The sequence below is a fragment of the Schistocerca serialis genome, chromosome 1 (genome assembly GCF_023864345.2).
Source record: "Schistocerca serialis cubense isolate TAMUIC-IGC-003099 chromosome 1, iqSchSeri2.2, whole genome shotgun sequence".
Lineage (NCBI taxonomy): Eukaryota > Metazoa > Arthropoda > Insecta > Orthoptera > Acrididae > Schistocerca > Schistocerca serialis.
The window spans coordinates 996,822,780-996,836,758 of NC_064638.1; the positions used below are offsets into that span (position 1 = coordinate 996,822,780).

The window sequence follows — 13,979 nt, forward strand, 5'->3', positions numbered from 1 at the left end:
TAATTTGTGAGATTATCCGGCTGATCACACCATTCACCAAAGTAAGGAATCTCTCAGACTGGGTGTGGAAATTCCCAGGTTGACTCCACTTAACGAGCCAGTGACTTTGTAAATGATTTACCACGCTCATCTCGATTAATCCACGATCATCTGTCTTCCTTTTGCATATACCACGACAGACAGTTTAGATTTTTCGCAGAATGGGACACAATTACAATTTCTAACAATGTTTTATTGTCAAGGAAAAAGTCTCTTGCTAATAATCCATGGATCGAAAAATCGAGTAGGCACCTTTTCTAATCAGTATTAAGTGAATGCTGGTACCTTTAAAGTCGTTAGCACGTGGATTTCCAGTACTCGCACAGTATTTAATTACCTTATGTTGATGTGATAAAGGAAACAGAATTCGATACGCAGAAAAACTTGTTTCTCAACCCTGGGTCAGTACCCCGAATTATCTTTCTACTTTGCATTATGCAGTTAAAGTGTCTCGACTTAAGGAATAAACATGAGCTTTCCCGCTCCGTAAATACGTTGGTCGACCAGTGTTCCCACACTGGTCTTCAGTTATCAAGGTTCATATGCTTATACGAAGACGGGCGGCGGGATTAATGTTAGTAGAAAACTTGCAGCTATATTTTTTGTATACATAATCCGCGAGACGCAATCGTGAGATTAACATGGTGTAAGTGCAAACCCAGAAATCTGAGATATCACTTTAGCCGACATGGTAAATCTGCTACAAAAAGTAAAAGTATAGTTTTTATAATGACAATTATCAGGCAGAAACTTAGTTTACATTGTCTTTACCAGGACGAAATGATGCGTAGGCCTAAGTACTTATTAGTCCACCTTCAACATGGGCAAAGTAAAAGACACACCCAAACTATCATCTTTTTCTCGTGCTTCTGCGTTCTATAGATTCACGAAGAAAACTCATAATTTTCTCTGCCATAAGTTGTATCTTCAAATGTCACCTTTTTATCAGTCAAAAGTAAAGATTATTATGACACTGCGTATGCACTTATGTAACGAATATTTAGCCGGTTTACGCACGGTCCGATACGTTATCTCCTTTCATTGAAATATGTGTCGTTGACCCTAATAACTGATCCGATGACAGCATGATGTTAAGAGGGAGATGAAAATGCTGGTAAGTCGTAATTTTGCTACTTCTTTCCCTTATCCAAGCCAGTAACAACGAGTGTGGTGGCAGCGGGAAGAGTTGGATTGAAATCCTTCATTTAGGTTTTCCGTGGGTACCCTAAAACTTTTATGGCAAATTATGATGTGGTCTATTCCTTCGTCCATCTTTCTCCAAATCAGCTGAACTGACAGTTTTTTAACTACCTTTCTTCGAGTCTAGTTGATACTCTGCCTTATAGCTCTATAAGCATACAGTCACAGCATGTGACTCCCTGGACTGCTGTTCGATAAGTGACGATCTCAGATGCCTCATGTTTTCCTGTAGCTTGCTGCCTGTGATTCCCGCCCCCCCCTCCCCTCCCCTCCCTCTCCCCCACAGATAGACAATGCAGATCTCGAACATCTTTCATGTTTCATTCGACTGTGAGCACAAGAACTCTTGTCTTACTCGTGAGAATTTCATAACCTCTTCCTTTACTCCGACTTGATGTGGACGCTAAGTCATTGAAAATTCAGACCATCCTGATGGGTTACCACTTGCCCAGATCTCTTCCGATTAATCACAATCTCCAGTCACTGTCTCCACTGTCTGTTCCATCAGAACTATATGTCAACGTCAGTTCAAAGAACAGGGCTAATGTATCTGTCTTTGCCTTTGCCATTGCAGTTAACCGTTCATACCCTAATTTTTCGTTTATTTACGCGTACCACTTCAGGTTTGCTTCTTCTTTTGAGTGTTCTGTCGTAATGTATCGATAATCAAAGTCCACAAACAAATTGCAGACAAGTCAAGACTGTCTTCAAAAAGTTAATATGTTGCGTGAAAGGCAGAAGTATCGTCACTTTTACTCGAGAAAAGAGCTTGAGGGTAACGGGCTATCTTGAACACGAAGATCTTCTCCATGCTAACCATCATGGATTCAGAAAATATCGCTCTACAAAGATACTCCGCAATCCACCGCACAACGCGTGGTGGAGGGTACCCCATACCGCTACTAGTCTTTTCCTTTCGTGTTCCACTCGCAAATAGAGCGGGAGAAAATTTCCAGATGTCTCCGTAAGAGCCCTAAAGCCTCGTTCCTTATCTTCGTGGTCCTTACGTGCATTGTATGCTGGATGCATTAGACTCGTTCTGTAGTAAGCTTCAAATGCCGGTTCTCTAAATTTTCTCAATAGAGTTCCTCAATAAGAATGTCGCCCTCCTCCCAGGGATTCCCGTTTCAGTTCCGAAGAACACTTGCGTGCACACAAGCAGTATTCAAGAATAGGTAGAACTACAGTCCTATATGCGGCCTCCTTTACAGTTGAACCACACTTTTCCAGAATTCTCCCAATAAAACGAAATCGACCATTCGCCTTTTCTATCACAATCCTCACATGCTCGTTCCATTGCATGTCGCTTTGAAATATTACGCCCAGATATTTAAACGACATTACTGCTTTGTTTTTCCTACTCATCTGCATTAACTTACATTTTTCTATACTTAGAGCTAGCTGCCATTCATCACACCAACTAGAAATTTTGTTTAGGTCATCTTGTATCCTCCTACAGTTACCCAACTTCTACAACGTACCGTACACCACACCATCATCAGCAAGCAACCGCAGAATGCTGCCCATTTTTTTGGCCAAATCATTTATGTATGCAGGATGAACGCTAATAAAACTGACAAACTGCGTGCGAGGATTCCTGACTGGAAATGGAGCGAAAAAGGTCCTGTGAACATGTGTCCGGAAATGCATCGTTGCCACAGTAGTTGACGCTGACGAATGAAAGTCCCTCTGACAACGTGCCGTGTGTTCCTTGTATGTTGAAGGCTGTGTGATTGACGCCGCGTACTGTGAGCAGAGAATGGTCCGCTACTCGTGTCGGGAACAAGCCGAGATGGTGTCTGTGTACGGCCAAGCACATAGAAACGTCCGAGAGACACCACGGCTATACCAAAACAAGTACCCTCACAAACGCCAACCACATCACACACCATTTCATGCCCTCTTCGGGCGTTTGTATGAGCGAGGGTCCCTTCAAGACAGATGAACGTGCAGGGAGGCGGCGGACTGTCCGTACACCAGATTTGGAGAACCAGATTCTACAGGATACTAAGACGAACCCTAGTACAAGCTCCAGGCAAGTGAACCGCCAACATGGTGTACGCCAAAGTACGATTATGAATATCCTGCATGACAACCGCTGTTATCTCTATCACCTGCAACGAGTGCAAGGATTATCAGCAGCGGATTTCCATCCACGGAAATGATTAACCTTTACCAGAACTGGCATCATCAGTCTGCATAATCGTCACCTGTGAGCTACAGACAATCATTGGGGAATAGTTGAAACGACTCATGAGCACCGATTCAGCAGCAGTGTGTGGGCAGGAATTCGTGTCGATCTCACACTTGGACTGTTCATTATTCAAAAACGCCTCGATGGAGGAACATACCTGGACTTCCTGCGGAATACCCTGTCTGGGCTGCATGAGAATGTGCCTTTGACCATACGACAGGTGATGTGGTTTCTGCACGACGAAGCATCACCCCTCTTCCGCTTTACATTTCCCTGACACCTCGAAAACATTTCCGGACGTTGAATAGGGCGCGCAGGCTTTGTAGCACGACCTGCTGGATCACCGGATTTAAATTCCTGGATTTTTACCTCTGAGGGCATCCGAAAAGCGTTATGTATGCTGAACCAGTTCCTGATGTACAGACCCTTTAACAGCGTGTTCAAGACGTTTATATCGCTATTCGGTGAGATGCCGGAACTTGCGAGAGGATGCGGCAATCCATGATGCGACGTGTGAACGCGTGCATTGATCCCATGGAGGCCACTTTAAACATCTGTTGTGGCTGGATACAGTGCAGCTCTGTACTGTGTTCACGTACGATCTGTTGTCGTTGCACACACACTGTCCATTTCCGGATACATGTTCATAGGACCTTTTTTTTCCTCCATTTCCAGTCAGGAGTCAGTCCCTGCAGTTTGCCGGTTTTATTAATGTCCACCCTGTGTAGAGAACAACAGTGGTCCTATCACACTCCCCTGAGGCGCTCTTCACGAAACCCTTGTCCTTGTACCTGATGAACACTCGCCGTCGAGGACAACATACTGGGTTCTATAATTAAAAAGTCTTCGAGCCACTCACATATCTATGGACCTATTCTTTATGCTCGTACTTTCGTTAACAGCCTGCACTGGGGCACCGCGTCAAATGCTTTCCGAAAATATAGAAATATGGAATCTGCTTGTTGTTCTTCATCTATAGTTCGCAGTATATCATGTGCGAAAAGGGAAAGCTGAGTTTCGCACTTGCGTTGCTTTCCAAAACCACACTGATTCGTGTACTTCAACTTCTCGGTCTCAAAATGTATTACCTTCGAACTGAGAATGTGTTAAAGGCTCCTGCAGCAAATCGAAGTTGGCGATATTGGTCTGTAATTATGCGGGTCCGTTCAGGAGGACCCCTGCGTATAAGAAGGCTAAAAGAACGGACCCGCCTTTTTCCAGTCGTTTGGGACTTCGCGCTGGGCGAGGAACTCGCGATAAACGCAAGCTAGGTAAGGGGCTAATGGTGTACAGTAATATTTGAAAATCCGAATTGGGATACCACACGAACCTGGTGATTTATTTGCTTTCAAATCTGACAGTTGTTTCCCTACGTCAGGGATGCTTATTACTACCTCGTCCTTAGCACACGTGCGGTGGGACAAAGCATCTCCGAGGTAGCTATGAAGTGGGGATTTTCCCGAACGACAATTTTATCAGGAATCCGTTAAAACATCAAATATCCGACATCGGTGCGGCCGGAAAAAGATCTTGCAAGAACAGGATTAACGACGACTGAAAAGAATCGTCTGGGTGTTGTGTGCTGTCCTTAGGTTAGTTAGGTTTAAGTAGTTCTAAGTTCTAGGGGACTGATGACCATAGCTGTTAAGTCCCATAGTGCTCAGAGCCATTTTTTTGAAAAGAATCGTTCAGCGTGACAGAAGTGCAACCCTTCCGCAAATTGCTACAGAATTGAATGCTGTGTCAGCAACAAGTGTCCGCGTGAGAACCATTCAACGAAACATCATCGATATGGGCTTTCGGAGCCGAAGGCCCATTCGTGTACCCTTGATGACTGCACGACACGGAGCTTTACGCCTCGCTTGGGCCCGTCAACACCGACACTTGACTGTTGATGACTGGAAACATGTTGCCTGCTCGGACGAGTCTCGTTTCAAATTGTATCAAGCGGATGGATGTGAACGGGTATGGAGAAAACTTCATTAATCCATGGACCCTGCATATCAGCAGGGGACTGACTGTCCAAGCTTGTGGGGGCTCTGTAATGTTGCGGGGGGTGTTATGTTGGAGTGATATGGGACTCCTGATATGTATAGATTCTACTCTGATAGGTGAGACGTGTGTAAGCGTTCTTTCTGATCACCTGCATCCATTCATATCCATTGTGCATTCCGACGGGCAGTTCCAGCAGGACAATGCGACACCCCACACGTCCAGAATTGCTACAGAGTGGCTCCAGGAATGCTCTCCTGATTTTAAACACTTCCACTGGCCACCAAATTCCCCAGACATGAACATTATTGAGCGTATCCTAGATGCCTTGCAACGTGCTGTTCAGAAGAGATTTCCACCCCTCGTACTCTTATGGATTTATGGACAGCCCTGCAGGATTCATATGTCAGTTCCCTCCAGCACTACTTCAGACATTAGTCGAGTCCGTGACACGTCGTGTTGCGGCACTTCTGCGTGCTCGCGGGGGCCCTACACAACATTAGGCAGTTGTACCAGTTTCTTTGGCTCATCAATGTAGAATTCCACGAGAAGCTTCGCGTTCGCGCTTTATGGCACTTCTGGAGGCCGAAAATCTCCTCTGTAGGGATAGGCATGGGTTAGGCAAACGATCGTGTGAAACCCAACTCTTTATTCGTCGGCGAGAGCCGCAAGGCAGTAGACGCGGGCTCTCAGGTTGGTTCCGTGTCTCGTGGCTTCCAGGAGGCGTTCAATACAGTTCCGCACTGTCGCCTGCTGAATAAAACACGAGCTTACAGAATATCAGACCAGTTTTGTGACACAAGAGCTCCTAGCAAATAAAACTCAGCATGTCATTCTTAACGGAGAGAAATCTTCAGACGTATAAGTAAGTTCGGGCGTACTCCAAGGGAGGACCATTACTTTAAACAAATAACTTCGTAAGTTCCATGACGTTTTTCGCGAGTGATGTAGTTATACACGTAGAATCCGCAACAACGCTAGAAAATTGTAGCGAAATGCAGGAAGCAGATCATTCATTTCTAAATCCTCACAGACAAAAGCTTTTTAAATGCTTAGTACTTCCTTTCAAATATAAATTGTAGTTTCTAGAATACCGTGAAAAATGCTATTTATAAGGGTATAATTCTGAACTTATCGAGCACTACAGTCACTGATCTCCATCTGGACTTATAAGATCCAAAGTGGGACAGTTTTATTGGCAAATAAATACATCATATTAATAATAAGTGTAGATTTCAGAAAATCATTTCTACGTGTGACAAGATGGCCAGACACAGTAGCTCATTGTGCGCCATAATGACTGTCGTTACTGTGCTGTCCTTGTTCCGAGAGACATGTGGTTTCCAACACCGTTGTTGGCCAGCGGAACCTAGCAATTGCGGTAAACGACAAAATGGCTCTTAACCAATGACGCTTATTAGACGGTCCCTTACTTGTAATAGGCCAACATTGTCGCGGGTGTTACGTGCGAAGTGCCCGAGCGCCTCAGAATTCCTGGCAGACTACCAGCGCAGGAATACAACACTTTCGCGGAACTGGATGCGACCATTCACGCTTAAAATACACTTCCTGCAACACTGACCCCGCTGGGGATCACTGTTGCGATATTGTTTGATGTGTAGTGGTATTTAGAGAAATTTCAGTATATATTTGTTCGTAGTGCATTAGAAACGATGTATAATTTGCGAGAGAAATTTCTGCTTTCTTCCTAAATCGATTTCAGGTCAGAACGAACTAAACCCAAATACATAGTTTTCTCGAGGAAATTGTCACTAGTTACAATTTTTTCCCGTTCTTAGTTACAGTATGCTGGGGAGGTACAATTTTCGCAGAAGAGGAAATTTATTGTGCTCTCACAGTAATCAGAGGCGCAAGTGCTATCGCAATAGTCACTAAATGCGAGGCCTCCAATGCATTTTGACATTTAACTGCAAGTCAGTACTGCCGTAAATTCCAGACAGGGCTGGTTGCTCACCCAGCAAAGATGCCTTTCCCAAATTTTGTCTAGTTCGCTCGATCATTTCAGGCTGTCTACAGAAGCGCGGAAGCGCGATGAAGTGATTGGGTTTCTGCAATGTTTTTTTTTTTTTAAATTTTGGAGCTGTTTAATATACTGACCAGCACTTGTGAATTCGTTTTTGTATTAGGTACAGTATACTGATTTTCATTTTAACATCTAAATATATGGTTTTTGAAACATTTTCGAAAATATTAGTATTTTTTCTTGGATTAATTTCAACGAACTGAATCAATAGCAGCGTTTCTTCCATATAACTTTATTTTTGGTGTTATCCTTTGCAGTCATTTACACGGGCATTAATATTAGGATACTGTCCACCATTCGAAGCTGCAGCAGCTGCATGTATACTGTAGTACCGTACAGATCCATATATACAGGGGATAGGCAAAATAATGTGAACAGTGGTAGTAATGGGATGGGTGTGTTTGATGGTCAACTATGCTGGTAAGGCACCTGTCGCGCTGGACTGTGCTTGTTCAGTACGGACTGGGCATCAGTGCAACTTGTTTACGAGTAGTGTACACTTCGTATTTGCATTCAGAGGCCGAGGTCGACGTGCAATGAAAGACCTAGCAGAGTTCCAAAGAGGGCAGATTGTGGTGGCCCGATTAGCTGGGGCATCAGTAACCAAGACAGCCAACTTATTGAATGTTCCAGGAGCAATTGTTTCAACAGTCATGACAACCTACACAAAACATGGAAAGACATCATTGTGTAATCTTAATAGTGGGCGCAAATCAAAACTAAATGACAAGAGATCGCCGTACGCTAACACGAACTGTGTAAAAACAACACAAAACTACGGCGGATAAAGTGACTGCAGAGATCAATAGCCATCTTCGAGACTCGGTATCTTTCGGCACTGTCCGTCGAGAACTGCATAAAGCGAATATTCGTGGACGAGCTGTTATACCGAAACTATTAGTGACGACAACCAACGCAAAGAAGAGCAAAACATGGTGTTAGGAGCATAAATCATGGACGGCTGATCAGTGGAAACACCTCATATGGTCCGACGGGTCAACGTTTTCGTTATTTCCAACATCGGGGCGGGTTTACGTCTGGAGAACGCCAAAAGAAGCTGAAAATCCTGATTGCTTGATTCCAACGGTTAAGCATGGAGATGGAAGTGTGATGGTGTAGACAGCCATATCATGGTATTCTGCTGGTCCCGTCATTACTATCAAAGGCCGTGTTACAGAAAACGATTATGTGAACATTTTAGGTGATCAGGTGTACCCTGTGGTTCAAATGTTGTTCCCCGACAATGATGCCTTATTTCAGGATGATAGTGCACTCATTCACACAGCCGGGACAGTACAATGGTGGTTTGAAGATCATGCAACTGAAACTGTAGCGTCTTTCGTGGCCAGCACAGTCTCCGGGCATTAACATTATCGAACCCATTTGGGCGGTATTGGAGCGCAGGCTCAGAAGCAGATTTCCGCCTCCCTCGTCACTACAGTAGAAGACGTTCTGATAGATGAGTGGCATAACATTCCACTGGAGGCTATACAATCATTATATGCCAGTATTCCAAGAAGAATCGCAGCTGTATTACGGGCAAATGGGGGTCCAACCCCTTATTAATAAACCATTCCCAAGTAAGTACAGGTGTTCACATTATTTTGCCCTGCATGTCTTAGAGGATAATATACATCAATATTATTGTTTCTCGTTATATGTGTGTGCAAGTCACCTAGAAGTACATACACTGTGCCTTACGTACTAGGCATCTTGTGATAAATGGAATCGGATCTTACCTTATTCACCTCCATCAGCTCCATCTGTCTCGGATGTCCTGCGACATAGAGCAGCCGATATCAATATCTAATTTTCTTGACGACACGTAAAAAAAGTAATTATCCATCTAATTATAAGAGAGAATTTTTTTGATGACACCACGGCGTTTTAGGTAGGTCCTTTCCCGATTTTAAGCTGCTTACTACAAGTCATCATTAGCGGCTTCCGTTAACTAGAATCTTTTTCTGTCATCTCATGTGCTTGGGAATGCAAGTATTATTTGTGATTATTCAAGCTAATGTCTTCCACATTGCTTTCTAAGTGAGAGTGTGTCAAAGATTACGTTGTTAGAAGACCGCATCTTGGACTAAAGATATGCTTATCAAAGATGTTTCCGAACACTGAAGTAGTCAGAAATAAACACATCCTTATCATGACTAGAAAATATAGTTCTTCGCCGACAACATGCGAAGTATCTGCATGTAGTGAACGTCGGCAGTTATGTTGTGCCTTTAGGGGCTATGGAGGCATGAAATCATGAGACATGAACGAGTGCTCCAAAATTTCCACAGAATGATAACAACACAAAAGAAAATTTTTAATACTTGAGTGAACATAAGATACTTGTAGGCGGCGTTCAGTGCCGACAGAGGAAATCAGAAATGTGTACATACGACAGTGTACACTCTCGTATCTTTGTATACGTTCCCAAGTAAATTAGTTCAGAACATTGACTGTGTAGAAGCTATGTGACTCATATCTAGTAGACCAAAGAAAATTGTTGAACAGCAGCTGGGGTGAACAGTTCGGAAAGATTCCAGTGTCAAGTGGAGGTCTCTTCCTATCTCTTCCTCTTATTCCTTCCACTTTTCCCTCTATATTTCTTTTTTGTAGACAATTCCTATGCAGTGTATGTCACGACCAGTATTTTTTCTATGTATGATCAATTCTGGTGATCTTCTTTCTTCCCCTATTTTCTTAATTACATCTTCATTCTTAAGTCAGTCAGTCTCTTTCACCTTAAGCGTTATTCTCCAAATCCACATTTCAAAACTTTCTAAATACGTTTCTTCTTTCTTTTTAACTGTGATTCACTGGTGCATCACACTATACGCCAGACGCAACACGCAGCAGATCTTTCCGTCAGCTCTATTGGAATTCTTGTCGATGTTAATAACTGTTTCACCTTTTCAAATGCTTTCTTTCCTATACATGTCTCCCTCCTTATTTGTTCTGTACAGTTTCTGTTCCGTGTCATTTAACTTCACAGGCTCAGAAAGGGTTTCACTTCATCTTTTTGCCCCTGAGAATATGTTAACTAGAGCGTCCTTCTTGCTTATTCTTAACATTTTCGTCTTTATTTTCTATATTTACCTTCGTTTCCTATTCATCGCTCATTCTTGCAATACTCACCAACATCTGCTACTGCTCCTCTTCTGATTCCGCCAACAGTGCTATATCATCCGCGTATTTTATAGTCTTTATCGTTTCTCTTCCATTTACAATGTCTCTAGCGTCCTCTATGGCCTCACATGTCAGTTCTTGTCCACGTATGTAGAACAGCTTCGGTGACAGTGAATATCCTTTCTTTACTCCGTCTTCCAATGCTCATCTCTCGCGTCTCCTCATTCACCCTTCTGTCACTTTTTGCCTTGTGTACATCTTCTGTAAGCTTCTATATTTCCTAAAACTAAACTCCTTCCGAAAAGGCTTTGAAAGATCCAACGATACCGACCGGCCACCGTGTCATCCTCAGACCAGAGGCGTCACTGGATGCGGAGATGGACGTGCTGATCACACCACTCTCCCGGCGGTATGCCGATTTATGAGACCGGAACCGCTACTTCTCAGTCAAATAACTCCTCAGTTTGTCTCACAAGGGTTGAATGCATCCCGCTTGCCAACAGCGCTCGGCAAACCCGATGGTCAACCATCCAAGTGCTAGCCCAGCCCGACAGCGCTTAACTTCGGTGATATGACGGGAACCGGTGTTATCACTGCGGCAAGGCCGTTGGCTTCTATCTTTCCAGTCTGTGCCAAAATATTTTAAAATTATCAGCGGTATACTCCAGTTGACTATCAAATGCCTTCTCCCAATCCATAGAACAAATATACACATCCGTATCCATTTCTGTCTTTTTCTTGATCCTTTAGCCTTTCTAGTCCCGAACGAGTCTTCCGTACTACTTTCCTCAATTTTGTTTTCAATTCTCCTTAATATGACTGTCGTAACAGCCTTTGTGACGTGACTTATAAAACTAGTTGTCCCATAGTCTTTGCATTCCTGTGCGTCGCACTTTTAGGTGAAGGTTAGGAATCGTCGTAAGTAGATCTTGATGCCAAATTTCTTTGTCATAAATTGTGACCACTACCTCAGTTAATCTGGCTATTGAAATTGGACCTAAGACTTTCAGTGCCTCAGATGGTTTTCTGTCACAGCCCCAATACTTTCTTTTCCCAGAATTTGTGAATTGCTTTCTCTAATTCCCACTCCAATACATTAGGACCCCGATCGTCTTCATCCTGTCCCCTTCTTCTTCGAAAACCATTCGTGTGTTATCCCTCTGTGCGCCGCACGCCTCTTCCATTTAATCCATCCTAACCTTCCTCTCCTCTTCTATATATAAAGTTTTTTGCAATGTTTATTCAACATTCAATGTCTGTTTATTTCCTTACTCCTCTTCTTTTTAAGAATTCCACCATACTGTACATTATTTTCAACTCTCGTTTATTTTCCAATTCTTCTATTTCCTCCCTTCTTTCCGTCAGCCAATGCTCTCTAGCTTGTTCATTTAACTTTCATGTTCAGTGTTTAGTTTTCCGTTCTGTATTTTGTCTGCTTTCGAATTGTCGTTTTCCCATTTCCTCCCTCATCTATTTTATCCAAACACTGTCTGTTATCCAATTTTTCTTATTTCTTGTTCCTTTCACCTCTCCAATTTCTGTCTCTACGTATACGGATTTTTTTTTTTTTTTTTTTTTTTTTTTTTTTTTTTTTTTTTTTTTTTTTTTTTTTTGAGATTTTGATGCTAGGAACGTATTTAAGAAAAGACAGTGTAAATCTGTATGGATTTTTTGTAGCTAAATTACTCAAGACGAAAAAGACAGTAAATTACGAATAGTCAAAGTATGATACTCTCGCAGTTTCACTACAAGTTTTGTTCCCATTTTTGCGAGGGATGGAAGTTAAAGCTCCTTTATTGACTGTGTTGGAAGTGTCGGCCCATGTTTCCTGGCTATACGTTCAAGTGTGAATGTTGAAGAGCTGGTGACTCTAACGATGTCTGGTAAAAGTCATAAAGTAATTGTTTTATTTCGTGAAATACTTTATTTCTGACTATGAGGTGAGTATGAGTCACGCAGTACAGTATAACTTTCAAATTGTACATATTCAGAGCGTTCAAAAGAAAGTGTAGAATATTTTGAGAGGTAAAAATAAGAAAAATAGTCCAGTAAACATGGGAACTATAATACATATCTTACGAGCTATAAGCACGTGTTCAATAGAAGATAGGTGTTTCACAGCAGCGGAGATGAACAAGTGCTCATAGCTCTTAAGGTATGCATTTCAGAGGCCAAATTTAGTGGAATTTTTTTCTTGTTTTGATGCATATTACAGTCTCTCAAAATATTCGACACTTTTTGTAAAACCCTGTAGGTAGCGGTCTTTAATCAGTTACCAATAAAAGTAAATTCTCAGGTCATCCGTAAGCTAGGGAGCTATTGTAATACAGAACAGTCTGCTCAGTAGCGCCGAAACTCAAGTTTGTTTGTGGCTTGCTAGGTGTCCTCCGCGTCACGTGCCGTTTTCTCAGGCTTATCAGCGCTCTTTGTTCCCGGTTGAACGTCGCCAAACTGCCTGCTGACGTGTGTTCATGCTGTTTTAGTTTGTGTTTAGAAAACTGCTTACAAATCGTGAACACTGATCGCTACCGACGCGAAATTCTGGATGCTGGATCCATTTCATCCCTCTTATGAAATATTATTCTAATAAACCATCGGCATATTTCTAAGGATTCCAGCACATACCACTTTCCAGGTGTCCAGACAGTCTGACGACATCTCTTGCCTCTGTTTCGCCATTAACAAGTGATTATATAATAGATAATTTTTCCTACAGCAATGCAGCGCGTCTGGACTATTTGAATCTGCAATAATCGTGATAAAATAGCATAAAACTTGGCAATTTGATGTAGATAATATCCATACAAGGCGTACGTGATCAAATTCACTTTATGACATATGCTTGAATTAATTCGAACAAATAATTGTACCACTGTCCCTATGAAATTTCAAAATAACATGTGATTAATTTGAAACAGTGTCTGTGTATTTACAGCGCAACATTTGGGAAACTATACACTTAACTTATGAACAACCTGGCATACTTCAAACGTAAGATTATTTTTTTTACTAACGGTTATTACCATTCACAAAAAGTAATTTTTTTCTTAGGCCTTCGGGAACAACCAAAATATTAAAATAGCCATGTATGGCGAAAGATGGGTAGAGGTAAACGCGAAACAATGCGGAATAATATCGGTATAATTCCATACTGAAATAGACGCCACGCAACAATAATTAAACCCGATGCACGAAACGGATCTGAATGCCTTTCTGTCCGGTTTGCAAGAAGAACTGGAAAAAATAAAAATATTTACAAAAAAATTAGGACCACAAAACAACGAAGATAACAACTGAACGAAGGGGAGAAATGAAGATTTATACAGAAATATAGAAACAATCACAAGCAAATAAGAAAGAGGGGAGAAATGTTTTACGGTCGTATTG

The 13,979-nt window shown here is 42.2% G+C and overlaps 1 protein-coding gene and 1 pseudogene across 3 annotated transcripts in view; one reads left to right on the forward strand and one right to left on the reverse strand.

The window, feature by feature from the left end:
• The window catches only part of LOC126413160 (cytosolic purine 5'-nucleotidase), a 465,386-nt gene that overhangs the window by 234,341 nt on the left and 217,066 nt on the right, over window positions 1–13,979 (forward strand). The gene's annotated exons all lie outside the window — the stretch shown is intronic.
• On the reverse strand, window positions 11,087–11,204 carry LOC126429670 (5S ribosomal RNA; annotated as a pseudogene).